The sequence below is a fragment of the Phoca vitulina genome, unplaced genomic scaffold (genome assembly GCF_004348235.1).
Source record: "Phoca vitulina isolate PV1807 unplaced genomic scaffold, GSC_HSeal_1.0 scaffold31, whole genome shotgun sequence".
Classification (NCBI taxonomy): domain Eukaryota; kingdom Metazoa; phylum Chordata; class Mammalia; order Carnivora; family Phocidae; genus Phoca; species Phoca vitulina.
Genome location: NW_022589734.1, coordinates 14,587,270 through 14,602,238, shown reverse-complemented (window position 1 = coordinate 14,602,238; position 14,969 = coordinate 14,587,270).

Here is a 14,969-nt window from a genome sequence, read left to right as displayed (position 1 = left end):
GAAGCTTCGATTTACTTCAGTGTTCTCATTTCAAAGCCTGCTGTGTAGCTTCCATGAGAGATGTGTCCATTGCTTCCTTCCCTGGCCACTCCCTGTCCACCTTTACCCCTTCCCAGTCCTGTCCCTTTGCCACTTTCCCACCTCCCCCACCCCACCACATCTTCCTCCTCTCTCCTTCCCTCACACATCTGTGATGATCTCCTTGCCTCAGTATTCCTATTTGCTTTACCTTTTACGCTCTCTGGCTTTCTGGTTTACCACCTTCCTCCAGTTTGAAGGGCATGATGAATGAAAGTATAGATGTGTGGCTTTTTCTTCTTTCTTCTACTCCAAGTGCTTCAAAGGCAAAGTCCTACCGTATTCGGTATGTTCTCCCAAAATGAGGCCAGGGGTCCCCAGAATCATACATATGATGATGTTGGTAATGGTGCCACCGGGCAGTCCCTGGCTGCGGGACTCCAGATCTGGCTGGGCCATTCTGGGACCTGGTAGCAAAATTCAGGTAACACTAACCGGACTTGGAAACAGGAGGGTGAGTGCTGGTATTAGGCGCGGTTGACATCTTAGTCTTCAATAGAATATGTTCTGAGGAATATCTGAAGGTCTACGCTTCTCATCGAGTCCTTCCATGTTAAAAAAAAAAATTGTCTTATTTTACAATTAATTTATCACACGTTTTGGTGACTTCATTCATCAGATTGTAGAGACTGAGAGGGACATTTCAGTCCAACTAACAACGACCTGTTTTACCAGAATGTAAACTTCTAAGGGCAAAAACTGTTCTCTTTTTCACAGCTGTCTTCCCCACCACTGCCTGGCAGAATACCCAGCACACAACAGCTTCTCCACAAATGCCTGTGGAATAAGTGAATGAATGGATGAAAGAATGAATGAGTGAGTGAATGAGTGAATGAATGAATGAGTGGAATGAATGAGTGAATGAATGGATGGATGGATGAATGAGTGGATGAATGAGTGGATGAATGATAGGATGAGTGAATGGATGAGTGAATGAATGAATGGATGAGTGAATGAATGAGTGAATGAATGAGTGAGTGACATGAGCTAAATATGGTGCCAAACACCATTGCTCTCCACCACGAGGAGGCTGGAGCCAGTGCTGGAAGCCACACAAGGGCACACCTCCAATCTGTTAGAACTGCTACGATCGTGTATATGTAAAGTCTTACGGGAACATGAACAAGGAACGGTAACTTGAGCGGGGGGGAAAGAGAGAGAGAGGGAGGCCTGGATAGGCATCTTTGCAAGTCACACATAAAAATTTTAACCGAAAGAAAAGCATTTTTAATTTGGGGGATAAATTATTTATAACACAATTCTCAAAATACAGTTAAAAACTGGAGAACCAAGCATATGGCAAGCCATAGGGACAGGCAGGGGGAGAGCTGCTCCTTATGGCTGTGGTGTTGGCCGGCAGTCGCCGGGCCCTTGCAACGGGGAGGTCTGCTCTCCCGGACCAGCTCTCCCAGAGCAGAAATACACTGCACATCGCCTCTTCTCCTTCCTTTCTCCTCAATCAAAACTGTGAAAAGACTTCAGGAATCAGCTTTGTTAGCCAAATGGGCGTGCTTGCATTTTTTTTTTTTTTTTTTATTCTTATTCGAGCCTATGGTAATCCAAAGCATGGGAATCACTTCAGGATGCTTAATAAAAATGACAATCCCGGGTCGCCTGGGTGGCTTCGTCGGTTAAGCATCTGACTCTTGATTTCGGCTCAGGTCATGATCTCAAGGTCATGAGATCGAACCCTGTGTTGGGTTCTGCCCTCAACGGGGAGTCTGCTAGACATTCTCTCCCTCGCCCTCTCTCTGCCCTCCCCCTCACACACTCGCTCTCTCAAAATAAATAAATAAAACCTTAAAAAAAAATGACAATCACTGGGCTTCACCCTAGACCTACTGAATCAGAATCCCTGGAGATAGGGAGGGCCCCGGAAATCTGCATTTTATGGACTAAAGCACCTAAAATATTTTTTTTCATTAATTGACTTGAGAGCATATCCTTCTAGTCCTTTTTCTGTGTATTCATAGTCAAAGACACACTTATAAAAAGATGCAGCATTCTTTTCTAGTTCTTAAACATAAATTAAGTGGTATTGCTCTAGGCATGTCATTCAGCTCCTTCTTTTTGGACTCGGTAAGAGCATTCGCCAAAAGTTTTGTGTCAGTGTGATGAAGCCTATCACATTCTTTTAAACTGTGGTTAAGTATACGTAACATGAATACGCTATATTTTATTTAGCTGTCGGTGAATGTTTCAATCGTTTATAATTTTTTTCTGCTCTGCGATTGTGAATTTGCGAAGAGTGGGTCCCCGTGCATCTTTGTGACTATTTTTTTCAGGCTTTGGATTCGTTTACTAGTGCTGGCAGAGCAAAGAACCACACACAATAGAAGCTTCATGTCTCACAGTTGCTGAGGCAGGAAGTCCCAGATGGAGGTGTCAGCAGGTCACGCTCCTGTGGAAGGCGCCAGAGAAGGACCTTGTCTAGGCCTCTCTGGTAGCCTCTGGTAGCTCCTTGGCTTGTGGGAATATAACTCCAGCCTTCACCCATGCGGGTATCTCTGTGTCTACTTTCCCTTTAATAGGCCCGCTCTACTCCATATGACCTCATCTTCACAAATTACAACTGGAATGACCCTATTTCCAAACAGGTTACATTCTGAGGAGCTGGGGGATTAGAACTTCAACATACGAATTTTGAGGGGTCACCACTCACCTCACAATGGGCCTTCATCTCTAAACTTCTGTGGCCAGGCACCCCTATCAGTAAAACACATTTTTGAGCAGGTACCAAAACTAGATGTGCATTTAAATATTTGTAAATTACATGGATGTGCTTTTATACCAGCGTGTACATTATCCAACTTCCTTAGGTCAGCTCCCCAGGAAACAGACACTGAGGCCCTGAGATTTGCATGCAGGAATTTTAGCAGGGAAAGTAGGGCAGGCAGACAGAAGGTCAACTGCAATGCACTTGCTAAAGAGTGCTGGTCCCTCAGGAGTTCAGGGGCTGGGATGGCCCTTTAGAGCCATCTAGAATTGAGGCAAGGGATGAGGCCAACCTCCATACTGGCCGGTCATTAGGTACAGGTTGCCCAGGACGGGCGAGGTAGCTCCCCAGGGCAGAGGGCAATTCCGTAGATGCTCAGCTATGAGCCTTTGGCAGCCAACCTTCCTACCAGCTGGGGACAACCAGTGCTTTTGTCCTAAAAGGGCATTTAGTTAGTGCTCTATAGCTCTCTCCACAAAACAGACTCTCAACAAGAAATTAAAGAGGATGACATAAAGTTAAACATAAATAGAAGTTATCATACTTTCCCAATACTCAATGAGTCATGCATGTCCCCTGAGATACACAGAATCCACTTTCTAGATCACCGTTGGGTCACAGAAAATATGCATCTTAAATTTTAATAAAAACTGACAACCGTCTTCCTAAGTGGCTGTCCCACATCACTGTGCCATCAGGAGTGTGTACAACGGTCCCCATGTCATTTCCTCCTGTCCTCAGCAACACTTGATATCATCAGACTTCTTAAAAGTTTTACCATCTAGACATCTCTTCAATTTAATATGTGTTTCCGGATTCCTAGAAACGTTGGAGTTCTTTCTCTTTCATGGATTATGTATTTATAAATTTTGCCCCTCATTCTTTTGAGTTCTCTTTTTCTTACTACTTCATGGGCATTACTTATATCCTTGAATATGAACTTTATTTCCTTCTGAGGCAGAGTAAAACCTGGTAGCCATACCCTTATTCTTTCCCCCTCTAGTTATCCTCCTGTCTTCATGGGAGGAATATGTGCATGAGACTAACCAGAAGCTCTGGGATCATCTGCTTGGAGCTGAACAACTTGGGTCCAGTCCTAATGCTATCACACACCAGTTATGTGCATGTAGGGCGTTGATTTTATCTCTCTGATCCTCAGTTTTCCCGTGAGAAAAATGGGAATAATCCCAATTCCCAGGGTTGTCTTGAGGATTTAATGACATTAGGCATGTGAGAGTCCTTATCACGATGGCTTATTTTTTGGTCTTTATTATAAAGATATCAAAGTCTCTATACATTCCTTCTTTCTGCCTAGGGTCCATCCATTCGTTCATTTGTTACCCACTAAATAATAACTTATTAATGCTTACCACCCACCGTGCTAAACATTGGTGGACAATATGGGCCCCATCCTGGAAGTGAGCAATGGGGAAAAGAGATATTTTTTAAAGAAAGAGCTTACTTGCTAAGTTAATGGAGAAACTCTACATTCCTTCTTCTTGTGTTTCACTCTTGGAATCAAAGGGAAGTACTTGAATCCTTCCCAGATTCAGGCTAGGGGAAGAGAACTGTATTTACAGATACCCTCTACCCCCTGTGGTGAATCAGAACTTGACATTCCCTGACCCATGCCTTAGCCCTGCTATAAAAGGCATGGAGGGGAGCCCGCCTCCAGTCTCCTTGTAGCAAACAGTGAATGCAGCCTGGCCATCTCCCTGGCTCTCTCTGTCTTTGTTTTTCTGCCACTGTTTTTCTGTGGTCGGGAAGCTGGGTTGCGTCAGGGGATCTGCGTGTGCTCTGCGGGTCCAGCCGCATCTTTCTGTCTCTGGGATGAAGGGACAGACTCATCCTTGAAAGGAAACTATGTTTTCCAATCATGTTCTTCTCAGCCTTACCTGTTTGGTGAGCAGGGTTTGGTCCATCTTTGAAGATAAGATGACTTTCCCAGTCCTCTACTGGTCTTCAGTTCAAGCTCCACTGGTTATAAAGGCATGGTCTGTTCAAGAAATGGTGAACAACTCCATGAAATTGAAGTTTCAGTAAGTCAACTGGGTGAAAGCCCCGGGAAAGTAGGTTCCAAGCCCAGTGGGGATGCGTTTGCACGCCAGACATTGTAGTAGCGGAGATCAGTATTTAAAATAGGACAGTGCCATGCTTAGATGTGATTTTTCAGAAGGCAAAGACAGCATTAGTGTAATGGAGTGACAGGGGGCAGGAAGCTTCCTTGGTTGGCATATCCTTCTCCCTTCCCCGGGGCCTGCTTCTCTAGCTCACCACCACGCTCTCCTTATCTGAGCAATCCCAGGACTATCTGAAACACAGTGCAATTAAGCCTGCCAACTCTTGCTAGCTATTGACCATAAGACTAGGAGACACGTACTTACCGGGAAATCACGTATAACAAACTGTCAGTCAAGAAAAGAAATACAAAAGCAGGATTTGCCTATGCAGCTTCAGCTCCATTTTTCAGATGTCTTTCATTTGGGTCCTTTGCTCACAATGGCTGAAGCTGGGACTATGCTGTCCAGGCCCCTCCCACATGTTCTCTGTCTCCCACTTTCCCCAGCTGCCCCGTTCAACTCTTTCTTCGGAGACTTTGCTTTCTTCTGTTTTCCTTTCCCTGTGACCTTTTCCCATCTCCTATTTGCCTATCACTCACTGTTTAAAATGTAGGTTTTACTATTATTCACACACGGTGAGGCCAACAGATGAGGAGATGCTTGCCATTGGACAGAGAGCTTGTTACGGTTCCCTGGAGGAGGGGACATGCCATGCCACAGGGTGGGGACCAGGGGAGGTCACGGGGAAAGCCGCAGAAACCTGTCAGGAGACAGAAAGAATAGGGGAAAATGTAGACATACACCTTTATTGTGGTTTCTGCCAGGAGAAATGGGCGAGGCAGGGTAAGCAGGTTTAGGATGGGCTAGTTTGAATAATTTCAGCGGGCTCTGAGGCAGAGGGGCTGTCCCCAGCTGTTCAGCACCTGGCTGTCTTCATCAGTTTGGGCTGCTAGAACACAATACCAGAGAATGGGTGACTTAAACAAACATTTCACTCTCACAGTTCTGGAGGCTGGAAATCTGGAATCAGGGGGCCAGCAGGGTTGGGTTCTGGTGAGAGCCTCTTCCGGGTTACAGACTGCAACCTCATTGTGTCCTCACTGAGCAGAAAAGAGAGCAATTGAGCTCTCTGCCCTCTTCTTCTAAGGACACTAATCTCATTCATGAGGGCCCCACCCTCATGACCTCATTACTTCCCCAAAGTCCCTCCGAATACTATCCCATTGAGATTAGAATTTCGGCATATAAGTTTTGTGGGGACACAAACAATTAGTCCACGGTACTGACCATAGGAGGCTGAGGGCAAGTGGATAGTGGCCCAGAGTGTGAGAGCCCCATAGAGGACATGGGTGGGGGTGTGGGCTCTGGACTGGTCGGTTTGCACACGCAAGGCATGCTTACTTGTGGGTGACTTCTTTACTATCTGCCGGAATCGGCCAGTCCTGGAAGGAGCAGTCCCTCCAGCCCAGCAAGGCCCCATGATGTCAATAAAAATCGTCAGAATAAAAATACATGATGACTACACCCATATACTTAGCAGAAGGCAAAGACTTAGAGAGCAGAACTTTTGTTCATTGGATGCCATTTGCACACCCCTTTATGTACCACTGTCTTTTCCTTTCTCTGTGTCTTTCCTGTTACTGGTCACAAAGTTAATTCTCTTTTAGAGCATCTTTTTTGCAGCCAACTCATGCCCTCCACCTCCATGGTACCTCTTCTGTTGCGTGTCTCATGCCGAGGGTCCGATGCTTCTGCCACCTCACCCCACCATGCATTCCACACCTCCTCGGTCAGGAGTCTTGATTTCATTTCGGCCATAACTTTACCCTACACTCAGATTACCTCCCTCGGTCACCAAGTCTTTGCACTGGTCAGAGCAGAGGACAGTGTTAAGGTTTCTATCTTCACAAAGAATGGGATGCGTGTGCAGGAAAGCCGATTGTAAAATTAACCGTAATTCATACAACATGGGATCGAAATTCTTAAGCTACTGTTCCTTCCATTAGACAGAAAATGTCCTTAGATCTTGAAAATGGAAGTCTCCTGTAGCCTGTGCATGCAGATCCACACTTCATGTAAAAACACATCTGTCCTTAATTCCTAAAGGCATTGGAAAGATACATTTCCCTTAGTTTACAGCACCGCCTGTGTTTTGTTGTTTTTTTCCACCAAGATAATTTTCATTCATTTCCTTTAGTTGTAAGGCCTCTTACCCTTCCTTCCGGTGCTCACTCTCCTGGACTCCACCAGAAGCCCTTTTTTGGACTAACTCTGTAAGACTCAGTTCATAGAGCTGTGACCGTGTCCTGCGGCCAAATGTTTTCTTTTCTCCTTTTCTGAATTGTAAGTCTTAATGCTCAAGCTTATGTCTAAGACTTTTATCCCACTGTAGAAAGTTGAGTCGCTGATGTCAGCTTTCAGTGCCTTGTATTTATGCCCCACACAATTTGGGTTTCTTCTTGCTTTCTTCTTAGAGTAGATGCTACTTGAAACAGCGATCACTGCTGGGGTTTTGGTTGGAATCACCCAGGGCCCAGTTAAAAGCAGTTCTCTGCACAGAACGAATATTCAATAAATATTAACCGACTCGTGGTGACAAAGCAAATGAAGATGCACTCGTGGTTGATAGAAACACGAAACTGTGGTTCTCTTCTCCACTCTTTCTCGATATTGGAGCCCTAATTGAGGTTATTTTTTCTTTCCCAAGTTATATTAGTTATTTTCCAGGAACCTTCCCTTAGGCAATATATTTCACAGCTTAGATATTTTCTTCAGATGTTGGAAGTTACTGGATATGTAAAAACATATATGAACCTGATGTGGTTAAACAGCCTATTATAATAAGAAGCCAATTATTCTGCCCAATACCAATGCATATTAACGTTGTATTATGTGCGAATATTTAGGTATGGGTCCATGTACACATACATCCATTAGGTAGTAAAATACCTAAATTAAAAATGGCACGCTGAAAAAAATTCTGAGTGCAAAGGTGTGATTGCTTTGGAATAGGCAATTTAGAAAAAGGGTTTGGTCCTTAATTGGCCAAGTTAAACAAGGCACAATTACTACTAACTTGGTCCCCAAAGATTGGCCGTAATCGTGTCATGTTTAACTTGGCTGGTTAAATTACAAATAGTGTTCTCCTTTTTTGATTTGGTTCATTTGGCTAATATAATGCCTTTCTATGGCTGACTTTTTCTTTCCTGACTTAGCCCTTTCTGTGAATAGAAAATCCATGGATTAGGAAATATTTGTACCTGTTTTTCTTAACAGCAACATGTATACGTGGTTGTTGTTTTTTAACGAGCTTCTGATGCAACTTTATAAGCACAGAGTTGCGCAAATGTCAATGGTTTATCATAAAATTAGTGGATTTGTGTCAACGCTCTTTATAAACTTGATACCTTAAAACAGTCTTGCCCATTTTTGTTTTGCTTTATGTTTCAGGTGAAGAAAAAGAATGTTCTTTTTGTACTAACTTTAACTTCTTCTGTTGCTGAGAGATGAGTAGCTGAACTTATACATTCAGTGTTCAATTAGCCAGCTCACAGATCCCATACAGATCCACAAGGGCACAGGGAAGGATGGTTAAATATTTATCTCAATTTCTCTCTAAGTGCATCAGAATTCAGAGAAGGCCAATTTCTTTGTTCAGGATGGTCGGTCCCAATGCATAGCAGATGAAAAGGGCATCTAATTTCATATGTAATGCCATGGAATCCATCTACTTAAAACAACAGGGAATCAGTTTCTCTGGTAGAGAAACATACATACACATGTGTTTGCATTAAGCATTCATTTATTTACTCAGAAACAATGAACATTTAGGAGTGATTCTAGTGTGCCAGGTTCTATATTAGGCTCTAGATATGCAGAAATTAATAAGACACAATCTTTGCCTTTAAGAAGCCTATGGCACATACTCTATGCTTTTGTTGGGTTAGTTGCAAGCGCGCAAATCAGAAGCAAAATGGCTTGATTCCAGATTTTAGTTCTTTACTCCTTTATTTTTTTAAATTCATAACATAGGCTCAGTTTGTCTTCGGCATCTCTCTCCTGCAGATCACCAGCCAGTTGTGTTTGGCCTCCCTTCTGAGTACCAGCTCCTCTCCCAATTCAGTTTCCACCACTTTCTTGGTGTCTCCAACCTCAGAATGAACTCTTAGGAAAGAGCTAATTAGTCTATCTTGTTACAGCAAATCGTGTAATAAGAACTGTCTGTGTTACCTCTCCCATGGTTGTTTGCCTTGAGTCAGAGCCAGCAAAACCAAATGCATAGATGAGAAATGGTTTTCAGATACCTTCAGGTGTGTTATTCACTTAAGCATAAGCTGCAGAAACCAAGTCATTTTTTTTTTTAATCTGAATTCGCTGCTTAAATTCTAACACTTTCCACATTTTCTATTCCCCCAAGTCAAGACCTGCTTTTAGGCCAAAAGGTATGCTGGGGACGTAGCAGGGTCAGGGGAAAAGATGCCCATAATATTCTACTCAGGTCTACAGATTGGGGATAGAGATGGTCTAGTCTGTACATTTATTATCAGAAGTAATATCCTGATGTGGTTTTCTGTGATGTGTTATTCTGAAAGAGCCAAGCTTGTGATCTAAAATGATAAATTCTCTGCATCAACATATTGCTCCATTGTAAAGTTTTGACTTTCATTAATGCATAAACAATAAAATGAATCTGTATGTAAAATGTCTGTTAGCCAAGTTGATCATTAAACATACAAGCAAGTGAGCCAACAAATAAAAACCGTTCACTACATAATGAATGGGGCATGTGGACCAGAAAGCCCAAATTTACAGAAGTTTCAGGAATATAGACTCTATACCATGAAAAATAATTTACAATTAAAGGAGAATTTTCCTTCTGGGATTCAGGAGAACGCATCTATGGGATATGTTGACATGTATGATAGGAATACCCAACACCAAAGGCATTTTCTGTTGTTTTTCCAAAAAATAATCTTACCAGAAGCCCAATATATAAGTAGGTAAAGAAGGAAGTAATCTTGTCAAAGTTGGAGAAGAAGACGCCTTGCCTCTCTCATATACATCCACACATGGGAACATGAGCCACATACTCATTAAATTGCACACATTCACATGAGCTTGATTTGCCCTGTGACCCCTGAGGAGGATTCATGGAGCATAGTCAGAAAATCACTCCCTATATTTACCCTGATGGAGCCTGAAGAAATAATAGTTGGACCTGGCTTGGTGCCTAAACTGTAAATTTGTAATTAGTTCCAGAAAAAAATGATACTCAAATCAAGATTGAGCTTGGGAGAGGGAGAGGAATCTGGTTTGGAATGTCTGCATGGGCTTATGAAATTATATGTGAAATACTGGGAATGTTGAGTCCTGGGTTTTAGCTTTGGCTACTAACTAATCTGATTACCTTGAACAAGTTCCTTAAGCTCTCTGTCCTTCAGTTTTCTTGTATTTGTAATGAAGAACTGCAGTAAAAGATTTCTGTCCACAGTCCTTTATGCAGATGCTGTGTGCTACCATATGTAGGAAAATGCATTCCAAAGACAAATACTAGGATGCCTACAAATTCTTTCCCATGAACATTCAGTTTATTGAGCAATAAATAAAAGAAGAAAACAAGATTATTCTTCAAAATAGAGCCTGACATTTTGAATGACTCTGACCCATTTTTTGTCAAGCATTCCCTTCTGGTGGTGGAACTAATTCTTCGGTTTAGAAAAAACTCACAACATGATGCTTCAACTTCATCAAATGTCTTAAACCACCATCCATGTGGACAAAAGATCCAGGAATGGAACCAACCACAGCCTGACACTACAAATTCTGGCCAGTCACTGCAAGCACAGGACTTGATCCCATCCCTTTTCCAAGTGGGTCAACCATACAACGTGAGCTAAGGTATTGTTGGACAAGAGGAACATGCCATTGGGGTGGGCCAAAGCCAAGTGGTGACAATTTAGAACTCCATGTACATGCTCAAGCATTCATTACACAATGATGTGAAACACCTCTGAAGCGCAGAACTCCTTAGAAAGGCCACAGAACATATTCACTTGCCTTCTGCCCAAAGTTATCTTGTCCATCTTCTGTTAAAGCTCTTCATCTTCTGCTCTCCTCCTTGTTTGGCTGCTGTTCTTTTTTTTTTTTTTAACTCAGGCCTTTATTTGCCCCCAGTAGAAACAAAAAGTTCAAGAATTATAATCTGGTCACTACAGAAAATATTGGCTATAAATTCTGAATGTTGTGGTCAGCCTAATGAAATTGAAGTCATATAAAAGACACACAGTGAACAGTCACATTGAAACATATTTCAAGATGATTCCAAATATGTTTGTATACAATTCAACTCATTCTCAACTCAACCATCCCTTTTGGAAAAGATCTTTTAAGACATCTTATTATGACAAGGTACTATAATGTTTTTAAGATTTTATTTATTTGAGAGAGAGAGCACGAGTGAGTGAGAGAGAGAGCATGAGCAAGTGAGAAAGAGCACAAGCAAGGGGCAGAGGCAGAGGGAAAGGAAGAAGCAGACTTCGCTAGGAGCAGGGAGCCCGATGTGGGACTCGATCCTAGGACCCTGGGATCATGACCTGCACCGAAGGCAGATGCTTAACCTACTGAGCCATCCAGACTCCCCGACAAATTTCTGAAATTATTTAAGAATCAACTCTCCTTAATGAGTTTGGCTGACTAAAATATTTATATATAAGATTAAGACTATTTCACCTTGACATTGGTTTTTACTGATTGTATAGGTTCTAGTGAATAATCAGGGTAGTTCACATAATTTAAGATCATGTATCTGAAGAAAGAAGGAAAGCATAAGGTTTTTTTTCTTTAAAACAATATTGAAACTGATCATTCATTTATTCAACATTTATATAGTGATTATGTGCCCGTTACTGTGCTGAGCGCTGAGTAGACAGGGAGTGAACAATTACTCTTGTAAGTCTTCCTTGTATGGCTATTTTGGGAAGCGGCAATGCATTGTGGAGAGGGATAGATTTGAGAAGCTATATTTAGTCATGACTTAGCCAAGTTGTAGTGCCCCTGCAATTGTATGCAATGGACTTTACTATCAGAAATTACTGGTACAACAAAAATGGGCCAAAAAAATAAAATAAGCAGAAGAAATTGTCTAGATTTAATAAATTCCTATAATATTAGTTATTTTTACACTGCAAATTCTCTCCTGAATTTACATTTTTGTGACAAAGAAATGTTATCTAATAAAATAATCAAATTGAAGTTACATGCCCTAAGAAACAGGATACCATAATAGCAAAGGTAACAGCTCTTTCCTCTAGTTCTGGGCATGCAGAATTATCCCTGATCCTCAGTGAGCCTGAGTTTTCTCCTCAGTAAAACTGACAAAAGACGTTGCTGTTCTGCTCTGGAAATAAGTAACATTCATAATTATTGTCTTCTTCCAGAACACGCTACATTTGTGAGGGCAGAGACCCTGCCTGTCTGTCCCCACCATGTTATCCCCAGTTACAAAGCTGATGAGGTACTCAGAAATATTTGTTGCAAGATAGCATGCATTTCTTAAAGATTCTTGTGAAGGAGACACGAGAACGCATTTGGCAAATTATTTGAGCATTGTGAAACATTATTTTAAGTTAAAGAACTCACTTTCAGATTTGGCAGTTTGGGTAAACACTTGACCTCTCTTTGGGAATAACTAAGTTGCTTACCAGGAAGATTTCTGGGCCCAAACTTTGAGAGCAAAATCTGGCTCAGTAGCTTACGGCACCAGCAGTTTCCAGCTCTGCTCTGAGATGATCTATCATTCCCCAGGCACTTAAAAACAAGTTTTCCAAGCGAAACTTCATCCAAGTCTTTGAAAGCATCTTCTTCCATTGGCACCAACACAAGATATTACGATGTCCAGTGGCTAAGGTGCATGCTCCAGGGGTTTTGCCGAGTCTGACTTTGAAACATACCGTCTCTATGTAATGGATGGCCAGGATGGAAATCCACATGAGCACAAATTAAGAAAAGCTTTGGACAACCTCCTGAGAGAGATTTACTACAATTGCAGTAAATCACGTAGCTTTAATCTGTAGTCAGTCCTGCCCAGTTGCTCCTGAAGAGGGACCAAACTCTTGCTCAGCAAGCAAGCACCACATTTCTTCACCCGAGTCCACTGCACCTGCTTTCCTCCACATCGGGGGTCCATCAACATCCCCCCGCCATCCGCCAAGCAGACCCAGTGAACCAGTCGCAGCTCTAAGTGAACTCAACATTTCAAGGAAAAACATTTTCTTGAAAGGTCCCCTGGAAACCATTGCTCTTGCAAATTACTTGTGACATCCCCAGTCCCGTGGTGTCTCTCTTCTACTCCCATCCCAAAAGTTGCATCCTGTCTGTGAGCCTCACATCACTGTCACAGGACACCGAGTTAGCATTGGCCAGTAGGCTTTCACCTGGAGACTTAGCCACTTCCCAGACACGACCATCTCTCTACCACCCTTGGGCTCCTGCCAATTCCATCCCAAGCCAAACCTTGTCCAGACAGTGACTTGTGGAGGGTCCTTCTGAGTTCTCATCATTGAGTACCCGAGGGCTGGCTCCTGACACTTTGAATCACTGCCCAAATTAAACCATGAAGAACAGCAGTGTGATGATGACCACATGGTCTGGCCTCATGTCTGAAGTGTTTCATTTATTTCCTTTCAGGGACATATATATTTTTCCTACCCTCAATGGAGGACCTACTGGAAATGCTAAGGAAAGACAACTAACTGTGAAGGACATTCAAGAGCAGCATGTAAGTTCCAAGGTTTTATGATGTGTCTGACAGAACCAGACATAGATATCTTACACTGGGCATTTATAATTTCCCAGAAAACCAGCGCTACGCTGCTCCCACCTGGAGCCCTGCTACGTGGTACCCAGATGTCACACTTAACCAGTGACCTTCAGTTTCCTTTTTTTCTTTCTGGAGGTAAAGGATTTGCTGGGAGGGTTATGGTTCCCCGGGGGAGCAACAGTAAAGCCGAAGGATCTGGGTGCTGGGTGAGTAATGGGAGACCAAGACAGGAGATGCCTTCAGTGCGTGTGTGTGTGTGTGTGTGTGTGTGTGTGTGTGTGTGTAGAAGGCAGAGTATGTTCTGAATTCTAGTAGGGAAGGATTAATTTTTCTGAAGTGCTAGGGAACCCAGGAGAAGGAATATTTGATAGTAATGGTTAGGTTTATGGTTAGGATAGGTAATGGTTAGAAGTTGTTTGTTTTGTTTTTTTTTTTAAAGATTTTGTTTATTTGTCAGAGAGAGCACAAGCAGGGGGAGTGGCAGGCAGAGGGAGAGGGAGAAGCAGACTCCCCACTGAGCAGGGAGCCCGCTGCGGAACTCGATCCCAAGACCCTGGCGTCATGACCTGAGCCGAAGGCAGACGCTTAACCAACTGGGCCACCCAGGCATCCCTGGTTAGAAGTTTTTTTAAAAAAAACTTTAAAAAGCATTTCTGAGGGTTGACAGGTTGTTCCTGGAAAAAGGGATAAAAACTGAGATGTTTCCCCTCCCTCCCAAGCTCACCTCCTTCCACAGCCTGCTGTTTGGGTCCTTCCTGGAAGGGAGCAGAATTCCCCTTGCCATCCACCAGCCCAGGGCAGTCCCTCGTCCCCGCGGTCCTGGGAAGAGGATGTGAGGAGCCCCCTGGCTTCTGAGTCAGGACCGTGGATGCTTCCAGCCTCGACAAGCCACGACTGCCCACGTGAACACCGAGGGAAGACCTCCAGGTGCACTCAGGGCCTGGGACAAGGCCAGGGCTGACAAACGCCAAGCAGCTGGAAGAGTAACAGTGGGACTTGGGAAGTGAACTGAGTCACCTTCATGATGAAGTCAAGGCTGACATTTTGCTGGGACAAAATGACATTTTATCAACTATCAGGAAAATGGGCCACTATTGCTTGGTCCTGAGGGATTTGTGCAGTATTTATTTTTATTCCCAAATAATTCCAGACTTAGAGAAAAGTCGCAATAGAACAAAAAAATTCCCGTAACAGTTTCATTTGGCTTCTCCAAATGTTACTATTTTGTCTTTACCATGGTTGCTTTGTTACTCCCTCTGGATGGATGGATAGATGGATAGAGATACACACATATATA